Below are 23,268 nucleotides of genomic sequence, written 5' to 3' on the forward strand. Positions count from 1 at the left end.
CCTGCTTACATCGCAGACGCTCTACGCATCTGAGCCACCGAGGACACAAAGGATAGTGCAATTGCAGGGATTTATCTCTGGCACGCCTCCCGCGAAACCCACATTCTCAACGTATTGTCCCACACTACATTCGTAGTGCCCCGCCCATTATACTCATTACTCGCGGCGCGTTGCCGATTCCCGTAAGAGTTCGGGACTGGTTGTGCATTCGCACAGAAGAAGAAGATGGTCAAGTGGCCGGTGAGCCTTAGAGCGGGACAATGTTGAGAATGTGGGTTTCACGGGAGGCGTGCCAGAGATAAATCCCTGCAGTCGCATTATCCTCTGTGTCCTCGGTGGCTCAGATGGATAGAGCGTCTGCCATGTAAGCAGGAGATCCCGGGTTCGAGTCCCGGTCGGGGCACACATATTCATTTGTCCCCGTTGACATATGTCAACGCCTATAAGCAGCTAAAGGTGTTCATTTCATTGTAATTTCATTCTAACGAGCTGCGTGGTCACCGATGGTATCTGTTCTTTCGGACCATCTTAGTATATATAAGTTGTTATTCCCGTCGCCTGGGCGCCAGAGTTCTTACTGAAACTGACGACACAGGGAAAATGTTCCATAACAAATGAGATGATAGAAGTTTCAAATATGCTCAGGAGGCGTGTACGGTCAAGTGTAAACGTTCTACAAAATACTTGACGAATAAAATAAATCAACGCTACGACACTATATTAAAACCTAAAACATAGACTGCAGCTCACACAGACTTTGGCTACAATGTCGGTCAGTAGAATGGTACCATGTGGGCATGGTGAGAAGACCACTCGATCTGTAACGCCTGTGCCATAAAAATTCTTATATGTCACATTTTATGTGCACATAATCTTTTGATGAGAAGGTATAAGTGAGTTTTAGAGGACAAGAGCCCTTTATTTTACTTGAAGTCGAGACATGGTATATTGCAAAAATTTTATATAGCTCTGGAGACAAGGTTGAAGGCTTTTGTGGGTTGCTGAGTGACTAGCATATTCCATTTCGCTCCAGTGATCAACAAATCCACCGATACACCAGAGACATTCATTTGTGGCCCCTTCATATCCCCATCTAGTGATGCCTATTGTCTGAGGATATCACGGCGGTCTGTCGGTTCCGATGGGCCTTCCGCGGCTTGGTCTGATGTAGTAAGTTAGATCGTATTTTAGATCACCCCACTTAACCAGTGAAGTACAGTCGCTTTCGTCACCAGATATGGAAACCGTTTTAAATATAATTTTGGTAATTGTGTGTGTGTGTGTGTGTGTGTGTGTGTGTGTGGTGTTTGTGTTTGTGGGAGTAAGCGTGTGTAAGTAAGATATTACGATAATTTTTACATTTTAACTTTTTTAAATATTTACTGATTTGCCACTTTGAACCACACTCTTCTCATAAACGCCCTGCCTTTCCTGCACCGAAACCAACATACAATCGTGCAGAGATTCCCGTCTAAGACGTATTATTTACAAGGACTTGTCAAATGGGATGTCTAAAGCAAACCTCTGATTCATTTACAGTAAATACTGACAGTCTGTAATATCTGTTAACCATCATATGTAGAATCATGTAGCTCTCAGACATTAATGCTTTGCATATTATGACATCAGAAACGCAACGTGACGTGGCTCACCTCAAAGGTACCTCTAACAGCGACGAAGTTCTGCGGTCGCAGATCTTCGTCTTTCTCCCTTCCCAGACACCGGGAGAAAAACTTCTTCATGCGTCGGAACATTGCTGTAACGATAACGGCAGCACGTTAGATACAGCCAGACTGTCTCCACGAGTAAATTTAACAGCAACGTCTCACAAGTCGATGGCAAGAAAAAACTTGGGACCGTGATATGGTGTTTATAAACTTAGCCTTTGGAATAAAAATAGCTGCCACTGTTACAAACGGCCTTTAAACTCAGGTCGATGAAGTATAGTAATAAAGTAAAGAATTCACTATTTCAATTCTTTGTCACTAAAGTTTAATCAAAATAACGCCAGTTCTTCGATTCCAGCCAAAAGCATCTTGATTATGTGCTACATTTATTCTGCAAGGAATAATAGGAATAATTTTGTTTTGATAGCTTTTATTTGAAAGCCTTTCTGTTAGATAGAACACTGATAACGAAAACAGTGCAACACTACGCTAGTCTCAGATACACACCAGATTTAGTTGTTACAACTTCATATTTGGCCAGACATTACGCCATGATTTGTTTACTATCCTATGTTCGCTCAGTATGGCGCTGTGAGGCAGGAGCGGTAATTTTATTTGTGTTTACTTACGGCAGCGTCTTGTTGGTCATTAAAGTTACTAGTTAGTAATCCATGTAACAGAGTGGTGGCTTAAATCCCAATTCTCTCCACAGTGTCTGACGAGATTGCGATTTCTACATGCACCCCTCCGTCTGTGTCAGTGTATTCTCGCCGGGTTGCACATTTCCTTCTTTGTGGCAGAGTCATCAACACGTACGACGCAACAAACATTTGTGACTGAAAGTTACCCAGAAAGATCTGAATGAAGAAAACTTAAGAACGGCTTACAAACACACAACGTAATTAGCATTTAACCATGCTCCTAGATATTAATACCATTTTCTTAAGTAAAAGGAAGATAAAATACTTTGCTACGATGCCATGTCAACTCATTATGACCCTAAGCGGCTGGAACCTGTTTATTATTTACAGACGGTGGAAATAATAGATTAGGTGACATAAGTAGGTGACGCCGGTCTCATTGTGAAACTAAGCAATAAATTTTACAATACACAATTCCAGCAATAGAACATTGTGAAAACCACAATAGAGAGATCTTACCCTACTATACAAGCACTCTCATAACATTTGCAGCTGCTTTTTTTTTTTTTTTTTCAATTGATCCCTAGCGAGGAGAGCCGCCAGGATGTGGAACATAACAGAAAAACAGTAATACCTGACAAATGATTATAACTAAAAGAAATATGCTAATGTACCTTCCACAGGTCCCAAGTAAGTGATATGATTGTTATTATTTTTAATGAACACTATATGAAAGGATCATTTTACAACATTCATTTACAAAGATCACATTAATGTACTGAATTTAAAATTTTAAGATATTTTTTTATATTTATATGGTAATAAACATATAATAGAACTACTACAATACTTATTTACAGTGAATACATTACTGCACTGAAATGGTGCAGAAGATATCAGTTGGTACTAGTGTGAAATTTATCAATGGAGTAGAAGGAGTTGGCCACCAACAAATCCTTTACACTTCTCTTAAACTGAATTTCATTGATTGTTAAGCTTTTTATGACTGCTGGCAGATTATTGAAAATGTGTGTTCCTAAATAATGCGCAACTCTTTGTACAAGATTAAGTGACTTTAAATCCTTGTGAAGGTTATTCTTATTTTTCGTATTGATTCCGTGAACTGAGCTGTTGGTTTGAACACATGATATATTTTTTATGACAAATTTCATTAAGGAATAAATATATTGGGAAGCTGTAGTTGGTATCCCTAGTTCCCAAATAGGTCTCTGCAGCACGTTCTTGAGTTCACACCACATATAAGTCTTACTAGACGTTTTTGTGCACGGAAAACTTCAGCTTGTGTTGATGAATTACCCCAAAAAATAACCCAATATGATATTATGGAGTGAAAGTAAGCATAGTATGCCAGCCTTTTCGTTTTTATATCCCCTATGTCTGACACAATTCGCACTGCAAATAGAGACTTGTTTAGATGCTTCAGCAGTTCTCTGGTGTGCTCGTCCAACTTGAATTTATTATCAATCTGTAATCCCAAGGATTTAACACTGTCAACTTCTTCTATCTGCTTGTCATCATATGAGAGGCATATACTCGTGGTACACCCCTACAAGTTCTGAAATGCATGCAGTGTGTTCTTTTTTTTTTAAGTTTAGTGACAAAGAATTGGCTAGCAACCAGTGATTAATGTCCACAAATATTTCATTAACCGACCTTTTCAAGACTACACTTCATTTGCTATTTACTGCAATGGTTGTGTCATCGACAAACAAAACAAACTTGGCATCTGGTAATGTTACTGATGAAAGGTCATTGATAGACACAAGAAAAAGTAAGCGCCCCAGATGGAACTTGTGGGGCCACACATGTAATTAGTTCCCAGTTGGATGATGCCTGATAGCTTAATAAATGTCTCTTTCCTAATAACACCCTTTGTTTCCTGCCAGAGGTATAAGATTTGATAAATTTTGCAGCATTTCCTGTTACACCATTATATTAATTTGCTTTAAAGGATATTGTGATTTACACAGTAAAATGCCTTTGACAGATCACAGTATATCATCTGCCTGCAATTTTTTGTCTAATGAATTAACTACATTTTCTCTGTAAGTGTAAATAGGCTTCTCAATGTCAGAACCATTTAGAATTACGAACTGCGAGTTTGACGGTATGTTATTTGTGATAAGATGCTTATAAAGCAGATTGTACATTACCTTATCTAAAATTTTTGGAATGCTGGTAAAAGTGAAATTGGGAGGAGATTTTACGATGTTTCCTTATCTCCCTTCTTAAACAGTGGCTTAGCTTCAGTATATTTCAACCATTCAGGAAATATTCCACTGATAAACGACTGGTCAGACAGATAGCTTAATATACTGAGTAACTCAGAATCACATTCTTTAATTAACTTTGTTGATATTTCATCATAACCACTAGATGTTTTTGATTTTAAAGATTTTATGATGGACATTACTTCTGCTGGGGTAGTGAGGGTCAAATTCTATTATGGAATTTACTTGAAATGTCTAGTCTGAGGTATCCCATGGCAGCATCTACAGAATCTGATAACCCCATCTTTTCAGCAACAATTATAAAATGTTTGTTAAAAAGTTCTTCAACACTATACATATCTGTCACCAGTGTATCATTTACTCTTAATGCTATTTGCCCCTCTTCATGTCTGGTTCTACCAGTCTCCTCCTTCATTATATCCTTTAAGTCTTTATTTTGTTATCTGATATGACTATCTTTTCCATGTGATATATTTGCTTTGATGTCCATATTACAGTCTTTAATATTTTGCAGTATTTCTTGTAATGTGCTATAGCATCAACATCAGAACTGTTTCGGATTGACAGATAGGTTTTCTTTTTGTTTAAGAAGATACCTCTATTCCTTGAGTAATCCATGGCTTCTTTGTATACTTTATTCTAACCTTGGTTAGTTTTGTGGGAACACAGTGATGAAATAAGGTAAACACTTTATTAGCAAAAATGTTATATTTTTCATTCATGCTATAACCACTGAAAACATCACTCCAAGGAATGTCTCTGAGGAGCGTCATAAAGCAATCAGTTTTTGGCTTATTGATTACCCTCTTGAGTTGGGATTTAACAGATTTTATATCCAACTCAGTATTAACATTTAACAGAAGGAACTGCATGTCATGGTCTGAGAGCCATTGACTATTGGTTCTGTAATATAATTTTGTTCATTGGACGTTTCTATAAAGACATTATCAATGGCTGTTTGTGAGCAATTGGCTACCCTAGTTGGGAACTTTACAGTGGTAATTAAGGGGAGCCGGAGGTGCCTATGCTGCCCATGTTAAAATCACTAAGTTTGAGGAACATTTATGAATAAACTACCAAATAGAAAAATTTGAATTTTTTTTTACATATCCATTGGTTTAGTATTGCAGTTATGACAGAGGGATTTTGGAGTATCTTTTCTAGTTTCCTTCCAATTATATTTTTTATTAATGACCCAAATTCTTTTTACAAATAATTGCTTTATAATTAAACTGAAATGAAACTACTGAACATATTGCCAAATGGCTGTGTTACAATGTAAGTTTGACCACTAGGAGTGCTGTATAAAAATTTCATCTCTCTAGCTTGAGTGGATTTTGAGAAAATGTTCCTTATATTCGAAAAATTCTAATTGATGGGAAATGGCTATCAAAGTTTATCAATACATTCCTGCACTATAGGATGGATTATCAGGGTCTTCTTCTTCATCCTCCAAAAGCTTCCTCTTGTGTCTTCTTTTCTGGCCTGTTGTTCCATCATACTTCATATGCCTTTCTCTTCTTTCTGCTCCTCTTATCCTTTCTCTGTCAATATTTTTTAGTGCTCGTACAGTGTTCACCCCAGCTGTAAATCCTAATGCCTTCAGAACTTCACACTTCACACTGTTCCCTTCGTTGTAGGTTGCTATTGCATCATAAATGCCAAAGTGCAGTGTTTTTATGCTTACAAACACCATTTTAGGAATCACTTTCCAAATCAAATTGTTTACGCTCTCATTAGGATACTGCGTCTTTCCGTGTAGACATTTGTTTAACAATTCTGGTTGTGCTAAGTCATGAAAAATTGGTTTTATAGCATTTATCACAGCTGCTGGCAAACCATGTTTGTGATCATTGTCCTTTTTTGCATTATATTTGCACCAGGAATCTTTTGGGCACAGGCTGTGTTGAGGGTATTCATTGGAAGAGGCAGCATGAAGGAACAATGCCCACACAGCTTTTCGCATGTCACTAACATTACTAGTATTTTGCCTTATAGCATACCCATAGTATCTCTGTAGACGTTCAATCACCTCATCAGTAAGCCTGCCTCTCCCTCCTATTGTCTTTCCATCACTGAGCTTAGTTGAACCCAAAGTTTGTTTGAGCCTTCGAAGTCATGCACACATACGCTTTTGCACATGCCCAGTGCATTCCAACTTTTCAACTACAAATTCATTTCCATATGATTTCAGTTCCTCTATAGTCTTAAAACCTTTGGAGTAACCATCCCCAAGGTAGTATTTGTACCTAACGTTGTATCTGGGAACTGAACGTTCAAAAATTTGTTTCACTCCATCCACTTCCATTGCTCCACTTGATCCACTAAAATTTGCCTCACAGGTTCCACTGTGCTCTCCTTTGATTTTATTTCTGCACCTACAATGTTTTGATAATATTGCAACATGTATCACTTTTTCACTATCACCACAAGTAGCAGTTACAACCCCATTGAGGGATTTATGACCCCTCTTTTCCCAGGAACCATCGAATGCCACTACCAAATCCCTAGAACCACCGTTCATTTCTACAGATTCCTCCACTGCTTCCTTCACGGTTTTCAAAGCCACATCTTCAGCAGAGGATCCTACCAGTTCACAGTAGTACCCAAATTTGCTTGGAGGCGATGGCAAGTTCATAATACCACAAAACAGTTTACCAGCAGCACACCCTTTTCCAATGGATCGAAGACCATACACAAGTCGAACATTGACATCAAACACTCTAGATCGTCCATTTTCACCAATGAGACTGGCGTGTGAATTGTAGAAAGTCACTTGATACTTGCAACATGCACAGATTATCTTCATCTCACAAGCTAAACCAAAGTGCTTTGTTATCTCTAGTCGCACTCCTGCACTTGAACACATTTTGCACAGAACACTTCCTTTCAGCTCAGAAGATAATAATCCAATATTCAGTACTTCGTCAATATCATCACTGTCACTAACATATTCACGAAATCTGTCACTTCCACAAGTCAGCTTCTTGCTAGAAGGTGTCACAGGGCTATGGCCGGCCATGTGTTGCTTCGCAGAAGAACGCACTGTTTCAGTAATTGTAGTATCGCAACTTGGTATTAGTGTTAATTTTCTTTTCCCTGCATTCTTCCTCTTCTTATATACACTGTTACTAAAACGTGGCATCGTAACCAGAACAACGCTTTACACAAGAAGTATAATACTACCAACAACAGGCGCAACACTGAACTAATTCGAAATGGTAAACAGCAAAGAGACGATGTTCCGCGCTCTTAGCGCTTCATTTTTCACAGAAAACAATGTAGCCAACCCTTGCACACTCGCTGTATGCGTAACATAGGGCGCTGTATGTGTAACAGGCCGAGAAAATCCCAAGCAGTTCGCCAGGAAGTCACGAGAGGGTGTTAGATGCATTGAGCGGCCGCCCATTTCCTCTGCAGGCGTGGGGGAAAATGGTAATAACTCCACTTCTAGGGCGAGTAGAACAATAATTCAAAGTTTACATTAAAGAGGATCGTAATTTTTTGGATTTGACCATCTCCGGCTCCCCTTAAGTTGAATGATAGTGTTACTACATCAAATAAGTTCTTATTGGTGGAGTCTTTAAGGAAATCTACATTGAAGTCACCAGGAACCGCTATTTCTTTGTTTTAGGTTGTTAAATGTGTCAGTACAGCTTCAAGGTGGTTTATGAACAGATTAAAGTTACCTGCAAGTGCTCAATATACACTTAATATTATGAAGGATTTTTTATGAAATTCTATTTTGTTCCCCATGCTTTCATGTGCTGTCCTATGCAAAATTGATGAACGTCTATGTTCTTAAATTTACGACAGTTCCTGATGAAAGTGGCAACTCCACCTTTCTCCATTTCTGCTCTACGAAAGTGAGATGCTAACCTAAATCCTGTAACACCTAAAAGTTCTATACCAGTGTTCACATGATGTTCAGAGAGGCAGATTATGTCAGCTGTGTTTGAGGACTCTACTTCATCTATGCAGGTAACTAATTCATTAGTTTTATTTCTGAGCCCTCGAATATTTTGTTGCAATAAAGGTAGCTGACATTTCACACTGACTGAGTTAAAATTAGGTGTAAAGTTGAAATTTCTGCTGATTGTTGAAAATTCTTAACCAACAGCTGTTTATGCTAATGTAATAAGCTAGAATTACAGTTTTTTTGTTTCTTTCTCAAACTGAAGGTTTGTCTCAATTCTAACCTCTCTTAAAATTTGGTTTCTCCCTGTTCTCCCTACCCTAAAAAAAAGGATCTTATCTGAACCCTATAACAACTGGTATTTCATCACTAATGACGGAGCCTCAGCCCTTTAACTTTCATGCTATTTTCCCAGACAGTTTACCCTTCCCTTTCCTGTTGAGGTGAAGGCCATGCCTAGTGCAATCCCACCTATTTAGAGAATCAACAGGAACCACACCAATGTGTGACTCTGCACACGACACACAAGCAATTGTTCCAACTCCAAATTAACCCTCCTGACAGAAGAGTTCAAATGGGGTCGGTCATGGCGGCAAAGAACAGATACAAACTCAACAGTATTATGCTTCAATACTGATGCAATCTTTGCCAGATCATATTCTACACTGTACCCAGGATCTCTGTCAATACTATTACCAGGCCAACCCACTAAGGCCCGCTGTCTCCCTTACTGAAATCTTTGCAAATTGATCCTAAATCCTCTGTGACCTGCTCCAGACCAGCACTAGGTTTTAAAAAATTGGTGACCTGGTATTCTGATCCTAGCTCATCCCGCAAATGTTGGCCAACACCTCTTCCATGGGAACTACCTAACAATAACACTTTCTTTCTCTTTACTGATTTCCCTACATTCTTACTTTTCAATTTGCTGCTGAAAGTTTGTTGTGCCCAGTCTACACCTGCCACTGCTTGAGGCTCATCGACTTCTAACTGAGGCAACATGCCAAATCTACTTCCCACATTCACCACGAAGCTGTCTTACAAAATTCTACGGCTGTTCCTCCTGTTGACTGTTTCCACTTCAGACCTCTCTTTACCCTTCTCCCTCCTTAACCAGCCAAGGTCTCCCCTGGCCTTGTCTAACTCAGCCTGAAGGACGACAGTTTTCCCTCCTGTTCTAGTATCTTCCTATCTCTAGTATATATCCTACAAAACCATTGATGAGTCTCATTTACTTCCCTACTCCCACACCACTACAGTCACCCACGTGGAAAAAACTACAGCACCCATCACACCAAAGCCTCGACCTAACAATTCTGTGGCAAGCCAAGCAATTTTCACTCATGATAAAAGTAATAATTTATTAAGAATAAGTCAGTGAAGTTACAGACAGACACGAAAATGTGATTCCACAAATTTGGCCTATACGCAGCTGTATGTAAACAAAAACAACAGTGCAGAGTTTCTGAAACTACAACTTAAACTTTACGCTAGTTTCCGGAAGTGTGAGTTAAATAATGAAGAGGTACGCTACGGTTAAATTGCTGGCCAGAGCAAAGAACAATTAAACGAATTTCTACAGATTTGCTGCAACAAAACGTAAACAGAAAATACGACTATAACTCGACTGTACGATCTTCTCGCGTTTTCTGCTATATTACGTAAAGAAAAAGGAGACCTTTAATGTTACGAATAAAAATCACACTAATACACCTATTTACTACGTAATCAGTACTAAACTAAATGTTATTATAATCTAAAATGACTTATCTTTACGAGGACGTCAAAAATCACGCTAGTCGCCTTGCTGCATGACATTGAAACAATTCACTGAAGAATGTAAATGAAACTTGGTTTCTTTTTCCTGTCCACATAGCGCAATCACATCACACTGCTTTGTAATGCTTCAATTTTCCAGTACATCTCCACTACATACCCAGTCATTTATCAGCTTGTACGATATTCAAACTGCCTCCGATTCTATACGGTAAATAAACGGGTGACAACTCAGTAGCTCATACCTCTCGCGAATACAGTGCACCTTGCTTCTGAAGCTGGACTTTCGCTGTTTTCAGAGCTTACAAACGTCCGTAAGAACTTTAAAATCTTTCGTTGCTTGAACTCGAAAGACAAAATGTAACACCGCAACATATGAATCAAAACTGAAGCTTCTTTAACTCAAAAACTCAGAGAACAAATTCTTATAGTTATTTCAAGCACTGGAGAGAATACGGAAGTAACTGCTAGGCAACAGGTCATGACTATTCAGACGACAGCATTGTTGTTGGCATGGTCTGAGATCGACATTAAGTAGCAAAACCAGTAACTGCAGAGCTCTTAACTATTTAGCAACGTCGACAGGAAAGGTTAAACAAGTTGTACTGTAATTAAATGACTTTAATGTATGTACCACAAAATAATCATATTTTGCTACTGAAAGACATCCAGCAGTATCTGATGAAAACCCCTGAATAGCTCAACAGCTCCCAATGAAATTAACTGCCAACAACACTCAAAGACATTAATTCAATTTCCTTAAGCAACAGTAGAACAAAACTCATTTATTATAGAGCTAACATTACTCTAAGCATTTGCTGCCGGTTTTCAAAGATTCTTCCTCGTCACAGACGAAATTAAAGTTCAGTAGCACGATTTTGCAATAATCACAGACAGTATGTATGCATAATTGACAAGCGAGTATGGCTGGTGGCACGATTGTCTTTGAGAAACTAAATAATTAATTTGTGAATTTGTGATGAAAGCACTTGAACTTCGTCAAAAACTCAGTAATTTTTCTCTGTAGCTCAAGCACCTAACCTTTGGAACTGTATGAAAAATTAGGACAAATTGATATTTCACAGTTACATTGCTACTAATTACATGTTCCGAAATCACAACACGGTATGTCGTAAAGCTTCAGCTTGCCGGTACTTCTCCACTACATTCACAGTCATCTAAATACTTACACGATATTCTAACTGCAGATGATTCTGTATGGTGCAAATGATTCCGTATGGTATGTAAATAGATGACAGTAAAGTGAGTGGTTCATACCTCTTCCGGTATAATGCACCTCACTTCTGAGGCTGGGCGTTCGCTTCGCTCAGAGCTTCTAAAACTCCCCAAGAACTTTAAAACTGTTTGTTAGTTGTTCTCAAACTCAAAATCCAGCGCCACAGCATTTGAATCAAAGCTGAAGCTTCCCTTACTCAATTAACTCACAAAAGGAATTCGTATATTTACTTCTAGTACTCGAGAGAATGCATTGTTGTTAGCACACCCTGTGATCAACATTAAATGGGGACCCCCAGTAAACACAGAGCAAGCCATTTTTTAGGAACGTCGATATCGACAGTTAAAAGATCACTCCAATAAAATTTTAAGTGAATTAAATGTATGCAAGGCGAAGAAGCCATGTTTCACTATTGAAAGACATCCAGCAGTATCTAAATGATGAAAACTCTGTAATATTATTGGTATTTCCCTCCTATGAAAGCTTTGAGCACCCTTTGAAAGACATTTGTTTTGTATAATTTACATAACTGTAAAGATGCGCATCTAGCGCGGACGCTAATACATCGATTGCGCAGTCAAAGAGACATTTCAACCGAAGCTGAACTGACGTTCCGCTTCGATCTAAATAAAAGATGACGGTAACAAACTTTTGTAGATCTTCAGATTTTAATATACTTCTGCTTGTTATGTGAAAACGTAAAGGAGGTCGACTTTAAGTTAAAAAAGTGAGCGGTCTTGCTAGTGTGCAGACAACATTATTAATTAATAAAATTAAGGTAATTCATGTTCGAAATTGTAAATCAGCAAGTTATGGTTATCGGAGGTGTTGAACAGTGCAAGAATTGTCTTCAACGAAAGGAGAAAAGTAGTGACTATAATTTGTGAAAAAAAAACACGTGAACCAAGGAGACAGCACAGGACAGGCTGAAATCTGATCGCACCATAGTGTTAGAAAAGTAATTATGTAAGTTGTATTGTTTATAAATAAGCCCTAATTTGCTAGTGAGAATTGTTTGAATATATTTAGTGTTTACCAGACTTCTTATTCTGTTCTTTTCCTTTATACTTTTTTATCCTCCGTGCCATATTATTTTTATAAATGTCAAACAGCCTTTACTACAGCAGAGAATACTGCGGCATCCTGGTCGTAGACAGAAGGCCGCTCCTTGTCTTCTATACAACTCATAGCTGCCCCATTTATTAATGATTTCATTTGCAAATGCAATTTTTTTTACTATTCATTGTTAAAGGTCCCTTAGGTAATTATAAAATTCATACTGATTGCGTGAAGAAATCCGGGTTGTTCTTTTCCAAATAATAGAAGTCTTTGCGTAATCAGAAACTAGACTCCTTCTGACAACGATCAGGAGCCGATCAGAAGACGGACGTCTTCGACCGCTTTTGTGTGTCCTGTGCCAAACTGGAAACACGGCATTCTAGTATGAAATACAGATTTAAATTGAAAGAATTGAAATATATTTTAGTTATTTAGTTTTGTCCTTTTTTTATCATACTAGAACTCCCAAATAGCTAATAAATTCCCAGTTAATAGTACTTCAATATATTAATTCAATTTGAAACAGGCCTATGGAGAACACTGCCTATCAATAAAACAAATTTTCGCTGTCACAAATATCGTTTTTGGATGGACGAGAACACGTTGAAAATGAACCTCGTGCAGGAAGACCAGCTTCAGAAACCGACGAACACGTCGAACTAGTGCGTGCTCTTGTGAGATCAGACTGACGTTGATGATGGGTGACCTATTAATCTTAAACACTTCCACGATACATCACGGTTTATCCAAAGTTTTGCACATGCGAAAGATTTCTACCAAAATGGGGCCAAAGACCTCACGACCGAGCAGAAGGACAATCGAAGAAAAGTGTGCGTTGATCCTCTTGGTTGGTTGGTTGGTTTGGGGGATGAAAGGGACCAGACTGCTATGGTCATCGGTCCCTTTTTCCAAAGACAAAGAACATCCACAGAGAATAAAAACGAGGAACAGAATAGATCACAGACGATACAGAACAAGAGAAACGGAGAGAAGGACAAGACAAAACGAACTAAAACCACACAGAGTGTGACAGTGGTTGGCCGACCATAGAAATAAAAAAGGAAAAGCCAACCACTTAGAAACACATTAAAAGATCAGTTTAAAATCATAGGCCAAAGGCCAGAATCAAAACAAAAAATAAAACAGAAACACTCAGATGAAAGAATAAAAACTCCCTGCCCTAATAAAACGTAAAACTAAGGCAGCCATAACAGGGTCATCGGATAAAACGGCAGGGAGCGTATCAGGCAGCGCAAATGTCTGCCTGACCACAGCTAAAAGGGGGCAGGCCAACAGAATGTGGGCCACCGTCAAAGCCGCCCCGCAGCGACATACAGGAGGGTCCTCTCGGCTTTGACCAATGACGTCAGAACTGACCAGAACATGTATTACAAAGATGAAAGAACTGAGAAGAATGTTCAGAAACAAAGGAATGCAAGAGAGAAAAACTGTACTTCACATATATAAGGGCCAGTAGTATTTTCAAGTTAACGTTATCGCGTGTTTGTATCTTAGTGTTTTCCGCAAAATACAATGGAAAGAAATGAATGAAATATATTACTAGCAAAGAATACATCACGTTACATGTATGTAAGTTGTAGCTCGAAACTCTTTCGAACTGTATTGCTTAAGTGCAGTACGGGATACAAGTTTGACATACGTCGATTTCTTAGTTGTAACTAGCATTGTTGTCCTGTTGTTCACTTGAACTATGTATCCCCTGCTTAAATAAACCTTAAATGAAACACAAGATACAAATTAAAAGCTCATTCGAAGTGTATTGCTTAAGTACAGTACGGAATACGAGTTTGTCGTAAGTCGATTTCTTCGTTTTCACTAGCATTACTGTCCTGTTGTTCACTTGAACGATGTATCCTCCGCTTCAGTAAACCCTAAATGGAACACGGGATACAAATTGTAGATGTGTTGTTTATTTCGTCTCCGCTATTACTAACAGTCTATTTTTACGTACATATCAGTACTACCGATGACAGAAGGACCTAAGTATGTAATATATGTATACCAGACTTCCGTTGACCTCTATATATCACTGGTAACGAAAAGGTGCAAATAGACGTACATTACATTTGCAACCTGTACCTGAATTGAACTACACGGAGACAAGACGACGACACATGTACAACTTGTATCCCGTACTTCACTATGGGGTACAGTTTTTTGGTTGCCTTGGACGCATTCGTTACTTGAGCTATATCCAACTGACATATATAGTGTCAGAGTAAAGGCGAAGTGAAGGACGGGATACACATTTTAGTTGTGTCGAGGGTTTCGCCTTTAACATAGCAAGTACACATTCGAAAATTTCGTACTGATGCTAGTGCTGGGAAACGAAAGAAGATCGACAGCTGTGAAATTTCTATTACGTACTTCACAATACGAAAATACACATGTAGGTGAAATAAAACAGTGAAATATGTCAAAATAGTGAAATACAGTAAAAGAAGCAAATGGAAAAGTGAATTTACCAGACGTAAATATCGAGGGATAACCGAAGCTCGCTTAGACAGACAGTCACGACAATCACATACCCACACTCACAACAAACACATCACGAAACCTCTCTCTCTCTCTCTCTCTCTCTCTCTCTCTCTCTTTCTCATACACACACTCATTCACCTCCCCCCCCCCCCCACACACTGTGAAATTAGCTGAGATATTTGGGACGGTACATTTTGTCAACATGTTTAATAAAACACATTTAAACGGGCAATATGTCTCCACGAATACTCGTCTAGGTGGCTTTGAAGTGTCGAAATCTGACGTTTCCATGTCCCTATAAGAGATTTCACCGCTAACCAGTAACCCTCTATACTGTTAGTGCAGGCCCCTGTGGATAATGATCTAAATTCAATGTTGTGGTTTACTGCAAGATGTTGATAACCCCTATCGCCTAAATCCCTATATGAAGAAAACCCGTCTGAAATAACAATAGAACCCTCTGCAACCCGATCTTCAATTAAGCTAATCAAAACTTCGTTGCTTCTATTTGGTACTACTCTGAACACTACATCGTCACAATGCTCACCTGAAACTACTGCCCCCCACACCCACAATCCCACGGGAGGTTCCCCCTGTTGTACTTCCTTTTCCCAAAATGCGACTCGTCAATTCCGACCATAACACACCGCCCCCCCCCCTCCCCCCGCCCCAACGGCCCCCTATATTTCGTGTACTCCCCACAAACTTCCCTATAAAACGAGTACCAATCCACAACTGTACGCTTACTCACACGACATTCATGCACACAGAGCCACACAGGATATCTCAAACACCAACAGCACGTGATTTTCATAATGCCTCTCGATGCGAGCTTAGATTTTTCGAACCATGTCCCTCGTCTAATGGACCGCCACAACCGATCTTTGTTGCAGCGCCATACGAATAAGTCGTGAGCACGGCAACTTGATACAGTGGTGAGGCGCATATGTTCGCCGTACTCACGACATCGGACGTATTCAGCTATAAGACCACACATTTGCAAGACACAAATTGTGGTCAACAATTCTTCGCCCATAGCTTTCCTTAAACCGTCAAGATTCATTCCAACAGACAAATCCATTCCTATAAACGAAAATAAGACACTAAAAATTGTTCTACAATAACAAACTAATACTCCAAATTACCTCAATATCATTACGAATGAAATTAAGTGTTGTTGTTGTTGTGGTCTTCAGTCCTGAGACTGGTTTGATGCAGCTCTCCATGCTAATCTATCCTGTGCAAGCTCCTTCATCTCCCAGTACCTACTGCAACCTACATCCTTCTGAATCTGCTTAGTGTATTCAGCTCTTGGTCTCCCTCTACGATTTTTCCCCTCCACGCTGCCCTCCAATGCTAACTTTGTGATCCCTTGATGCCTCAGGACGTGTCCTAACAACCGATCCCTTCTTCTAGTCAAGTTGTGCCACAAACTTCTCTTCTCCCCAATCCTATTCAATACCTCCTCATTAGTTATGTGATCTACCCACCTAATCTTCAACATTCTTCTGTAGCACCACATTTCGAAAGCTTCTATTCTCTTCTTGTCCAAACTATTTATTGTCCATGTTTCACTTCCATACATGGCTACACTCCATACAAATACTTTCAGAAACGACTTCCTGACACTTAAATCTATACTCGATGTTAACAAATTTCTCTTCTTCAGAAACGCTTTCCTTGCCATTGCTAGTCTACATTTTATATCCTCTCTACTTCGACCATAATCAGTTATTTTGCTCCCCAAATAGCAAAACTCCTTTACTACTTTAAGTGTCTCATTTCCTAATCTAATTCCCTCAGCATCACCCGACTTAATTCGACTACATTCCATTATCCTCGTTTTGCTTTTGTTGATGTTCATCTTATATCCTCCTTTCAAGACACTGTCCATTCCGTTCAACTGCTCTTCCAAGTCCTTTGCAGTCTCTGACAGAATTACAATGTCATCGGCGAACCTCAAAGTTTTCATTTCTTCTCCCTGGATTTTAATACCTACTCCAAACTTTTCTTTTGTTTCCTTTACTGCTTGCTCAATATACAGATTGAATAACTTCGGGGAGAGGCTACAAGCCTGTCTCACTCCCTTCCCAACCACTGCTTCCCTTTTATGCCCCTCGACTCTTATAACTGCCATCTGGTTTCTGTACAAATTGTAAATAGCCTTTCGCTCCCTGTATTTTACTTCTGCCACCTTTAGAATTTGAAAGAGAGTATTCCAGTCAACTGTTGTCAAAAGCTTTCTCTAAGTCTACAAATGCTAGAAACGTAGGTTTGCCTTTCCTTAACCTTTCTTCTAAGATAAGTCGTAAGGTCAGTATTGCCGCATGTGTTCCAACATTTCTACGGAATCCAAACTGATCTTCCCTGAGGTCGGCTTCTACCAGTTTTTCCATTCGTCTGTAAATAATTCGCGTTAGTATTTTGCAGCTGTGACCTATTAAACTGATAGTTCAGTAATTTTCACATCTGTCAACACCTACTTTCTTTGGGATTGGAATTATTATATTCTTCTTGAAGTCTGAGGGTATTTCGCCTGTCTTGTACATCTTGCTCACCAGATGGTAGAGTTTTGGCAGGAGTGGCTCTCCCAAGGCCGTCAGTAGTTCTAATGGAATTTTGTCTACTCCCGGTGCCTTGTTTCGACTCAGGTCTTTCAGTGCTCTGTCAAACTCTTCACGCAGTATCATATCTCCCATTTCATCTTCATCTACATCCTCTTCCATTTCCACAATATTGTCCTCAAGTACATCGCCCTTGTATAGATCCTCTATATACTCCTTCCACCTTTCTGCTTTCCCCTCTTTGCTTAGAACTGGATTTCCATCTGAGCTCTTGATATTCATACAAGTGGCTCTCTTTTCTCCAAAGGTCTCTTTAATTTTCCTGTAGGCTGTATCTATCTTACCCCTAGTGACATAAGCCTCTACATCCTTACATTTGTTCTCTAGCCATGCCTGTTTAGCCATTTTGAACTTCCTGTCGATCTCATTTGTGAGACGTTTGTATTCCTTTTTGCCTGCTTCATTTACTGCATTTTTATATTTTCTCCTTTCATCAATTAAATTCAACTTTTCTTCTGTTACCCAAGCATTTCTACTAGCCCTCATCTTTTTACCTATTTGATCCTCTGCTGCCTTCACTATTGCATCCCTCAAAGCTACCCATTCTTCTTCTACTGTATTTCTTTCCCTCATTCCTGTCAATTGTTCCCTTATGCTCTCCCTGAAACTCTGTACAACCTCTGGTTCTTTCAGTTTATCCAGGTCCCATCTCCTTAAATTCCCACCTTTTTGCAGTTTCTTCAGTTTTAATCTACAGGTCATAACCACTAGATTGTGATCAGAGTCCACATCTGCCCTCGGAAATGTCTTACAATTTAAAACCTGGTTCCTAAATCTCTGTCTTACCATTATATAATCTATCTGATACCTTTTAGTACCATTTGAATAAGAAACAACCAATTAATTTAATTAAATCACACGATGAATAATTTAAGGAATACCAAGCTATCGCTTTTAGATTCACATTCAATTATTTTAATGTACAATGATAGCGCTTATCCGGAACACAGAACTGTTTTATTATCTGTGCCTCGAAGTGAAGACATTACTATCTGTGACTAATGTATGACGTCATTGGTCAAAGCCGACGGGTTGTATCCCCTGCTTCACCAGACCCCGAGCGGCAAAGGTATGAGTGGCACACTGACACATCTGCACTACCGAAAAAAGTTTGAATGATCAAATAAAAGATCAAATCAAACCTGATTTCCTTTTCTGACATTTGTTTTTTGCATAAAGAATTTGTTCATCCAGGAAAAACTGTCAATCAACTGTTTTACAAAAGATGTCCTTGAAAGACTCAGGGAAGGAGCGAACCGAGTGAGACCGGACGTTGGAGACAAGTGAATGATGCGTCATGACAAAGCGATTGGCACACGGCCACTCCCATCAAGGAACCTTTGACCTCAAAAGGCATTCCTGTGTTTCCATAGCCCCACTATTCACCTCATATGAGCCCCTGTAAGGTTTTTGTTTCCCAGAACTTGAATAATGTCTCACAAGAACGTAATTTTGAGACTCTATAGAACTTTCAAAAGAATGTGATGGCCACGTTAAAAGCCTTACCAGTTGAAGGCTTTCAGCGTTGCTACCCAGACTGGGGAACGGCCACTCCGTCGGTGTACAGCAGTTGATAGGAACTGCTTTCAAGCGGACAAAACTGTCGTTTGACAAAAATAAGAACTGTGATAAACATCAGTCTCACTGCTTGTTTTACACACCTCGTACTCCGAGACATTAATTCAGTTTCCTTAAACGACACTAGAGCAAAACTCTTTTGCTACGGTACCAGCTCAGCTCAACTTAGTAAACCAGTGCCAAACTGATTTCTTCTTCACAGACGGAAAAAAATTGCGGCAGCACTACCCTACAACGATCAGAGACGGTATCCATATGTAATCGACAAGACACGAAAATCGGTTACACCGTCGTCGTTGTGAACTAAGCAACTGATTGTAGAATGCGTGATGAAAGAAGACGATGTTTTGCAAAAATTAAGTAAGAGATCTACCTATACAAATAAAAAAATAACATTTGAAACTGCATGAAATATCAAAACGGTGAGCTATTTCATGTTATACACTGTTTCCAAATTCATGTTCTCTGCCAGTATTTCTCCATTAAATACACTGGCATTTTAAAAGCTTATACGATACTGTAACTACAGATGATTCTGCACGGTAAAGAAATAGGTTATAGTTAAGTCAATGGCTCATACCTCTTGCGGGTACAATGCTCCTCGCCTATGAAGCTGGGCGTTCGCTTCGCTCGAAGCTTCTAAAGCTCCCCAAGAACTTAAAAATGTTTCGTTAGGCCTTCTCGAGACACAAAATCCAACGCTACAACACTTCAATCAAAAATGAAGCTTCTTTTACTCACTAACTCAAAGAACGAATTCGTATAGTCACTTCTAATACTCGAGAGAATACGGAAGTAATTGCTAGGCAACGGTCCTCAACGGTTTAGGTGACAGCATTGTTGTTAGCATATCCTGTGATCAGCGTTAAACAGTAATCACAGAAACAGCAGAGCCCATCACTGTATAGCAAAGTCGATAGCAATGGTTAAACGACTACTAAAACGATATTTTAAATAACTCAAAGATGTGTTGCAGCTTTTCAGAGTACGGCATCGAAGAGATACCACGTCGCAAGCTCGCGTCCTCGATCCCACATTCACGTCATATGTTTAAATGTTTTCACACGCGCAAAAATTCATTCCCCAGCACAGCGAACTTCCACCTTTTAGATGTTCGTTTGTAGGCTACTACTAACCCACTTTCTGATGTATTAATTTCCTATATCTTTCGATGACTCTTTCGTTCGTGAAATTGGAAGATTTGTCAATGCGGCGGATCACATGAGGCATAAGTTCTTATATTCGCTTCATTCACATACATTAATGGAAAAAACTGAAACTACCTAGTTGGACCAATATGACAATGTTTGCCTTAAATATACACTGTACATTTCGAGAGCGATAGTCACGTTTGAGACTGGACGTGGCGAGTTGATATTAGTCAGGAATACCCTTAAGGCGACAAAGACGCTGTTATCAACCACTGACTGAGTTTGAAAGAGTTCGTGTAAAACAGCTACGACAACCCGCTTGTTACTTCCGCGATACTACGGTCTGGTGTGCAATTTCGTAGGACAGCAGGAGAAGTCATGTGGTTATCCCACGCACCTAGACTCCACAACTGTACGTCAGTCTGGTGATTCGACCTGATGTGCTGTCAATCATGAACAGCATTCAAGTGGGTGTTTTCCAACCGGATAACACACGTCCACATACTTCTGTTGTATACCAGCAAGCTCTGCAGAATATCGACATGTTGCCTTGGCCTGATCGATCACCAGATCTGTCTCCAATCGAGAACATATAGGGCATCATCAAACGACATTTCCAGCATCATCCTCAACCAGCATCAACCGTCCCTGATTTGACGGATCAAATGCAACAGGAGTGTAACTCCGTCCCACAAACTGACATCCGGCACCTGCATTATGCAATGCTCATGCACGTTTGCAGGCTTGCATTCAACATTCTAGCGGTTAGACCTGTTATTAATGCACCAGCATTTCACATTTGCTATGGCTATATCTCGCTGTTACATTAAAATGTGTTCTTGCATTGTTAGTCACATAAATATGTTCCTTAGGCAAATGTATTACCGAAATTTCATTACTGTTCAATAATTATTTTTTGGGGTTGTGATTTTTTTCGTCAGTGTATTTTACTACTTTATTAATACATTTAACTTATAAAATTAAGGTGTTAAGACTTTTATGTCTTTTAATTTATATTCTCTGGAAACGAAACATTTTAGGGCACAAACATTCATTGTCCAAGTAACCCAGGCTGTCTTAGAGAATAAAGGCCCAAAATGGCGCTTAGGAGCGTCTTGCATTCTGGAACTTTGGCTTGAGTTCCCAGGCAGAGTAGCACGAGCAGGAAAGAAAGACCCTGCGTGGATTCAATGAAAAGGTCACCCCTGCGATGTCGAAGCTTTCCTGGATCTCAGTATTTTTATTGCCACATGACAGATTTAATGACGTGATGCAATCGACACGTCATTAAATGGAGGAGAAACGAAACATTTTAGGGCACAAACATTCATTGTCCATGTAACCCAGGCTGTCTTAGAGAATAAAGGCCCAAAATGGCGCTTAGGAGCGTCTTGCATTCTGGAACTTTGTCTTGAGTTCCCAGGCAGAGTAGCACGAGCAGGAAAGAAAGACCCTGCGTGGATTCAATGAAAAGGTCACCCCTGCGATGTCGAAGCTTTCCTGGGTCTCAGTATTTTTATTGCCACATGACAGATTTAATGACGTGATGCAATCGACACGTCATTAAATGGAGGAAAATGCCGTGTAGAAACGAATATAAAATGCAAAAAGACTCAAGGACACAATATGAGCTAACACTTACACAACAGGAATGGAGAAGGTTGCAGGCGGTCGGGGAAGGAAATCCAGGCAGCGAGAAGTCTCTCCCTCTCTCTTGCCGTCCCACGCCAACAGTTTCAGATGAGGCGAGATCTGATCGCAGCTGGAGCCAATCGCAACAGCTGAAGTCGTACTAAAGACGGAAAAACTGCTTTTTGCGCTTCTATTCTTTACGTATAATGATTTCCATAGAAGCTTGATAGCTGAGTAGCTAGGGTAAAGTGTGCGGAAGTTGTGTTTAAGTTGCAACACTCTGGCCAAATCTGGGACATTTTTCTTGACGGAACTTTCACCTTAATCAACGTGGCAACCATTCAGTGAGAGTACGACGATGAAAAGTGAGAAATTTGGCACCTCTAAAACCATGGTCCCATGAGTATGTTATCACTAACCTTTGTATCTGTAGCTGAAAGTCGATTATGATCGTTCTGAACTGAATAGTGTACGTAAAATGGCACATTGTGGGAGATGTAACAGTTATACTTTTATGGACGATTAGTCACTTCGTATAACTGGGTCGTTCTGTGACAGTTTTCCGCTCTTTGTAGCATCTCATTTCACCAAAAACTACGCTGTTTGTCGTATCTCATTTCACTATCATCTACGAACAAGGTGACCTAGTCGCCAATACTATCTTTCGTCGGCGGCTGGTAAATGGAGAAGAATATGATGAGAGCGGTGTCAACAAGCAGTTAAGATAATGTTGCTTGTCTTCCAGCTTATGTAACACAGCATCACTGCCGTAGGAGTCCTAAACGTTTAGCAGGGATATGCAAACTAGTGATGGCATCACAGAAATGTCTACGTCGACTTCTGCAGCAAATGCTATGCAACTGCTAAATGTGGAGCGCTATTGACAAGGGATTTCAGATTCATTCCGTATTCCTGGATTTCCGGAAGGCTTTTGACAATGTACCACACAAGCGGCTCGTAGTGAAATTGCGTGCTTATGGAATATCGTCTCAGTTATGCGCCTGGATTTGCGATTTCCTGTCAGAGAGGTCACAGTTCGTAGTAATTGACAGAAAGTCATCGAGTAAAACAGTAGTGATTTCAGGCGTCCCCCAGGGTAGTGTTATAGGCCCTTTGCTGTTCCTTATCTATATAAACGATTTAAGAGACAATCTGAGCAGCCGTCTTCGGATGTTTCCAGATGACGCTGTCGTTTATTGACTAATGAAGTCATCGGAACATCAAAACAAATTGCAA

General features: G+C 39.7%; 1 non-coding gene across 1 annotated transcript; it reads left to right on the plus strand.

Annotated features, from left to right (window-relative positions):
* Window positions 1–329: 329 nt before the first annotated feature.
* On the plus strand, window positions 330–403 carry Trnat-ugu (transfer RNA threonine (anticodon UGU)). The gene has a single exon. It is a non-coding gene; the product is annotated as a tRNA-Thr (tRNA).
* Window positions 404–23,268: the final 22,865 nt, after the last annotated feature.

Source organism: Schistocerca cancellata, chromosome 6 (genome assembly GCF_023864275.1).
Source record: "Schistocerca cancellata isolate TAMUIC-IGC-003103 chromosome 6, iqSchCanc2.1, whole genome shotgun sequence".
Lineage (NCBI taxonomy): Eukaryota > Metazoa > Arthropoda > Insecta > Orthoptera > Acrididae > Schistocerca > Schistocerca cancellata.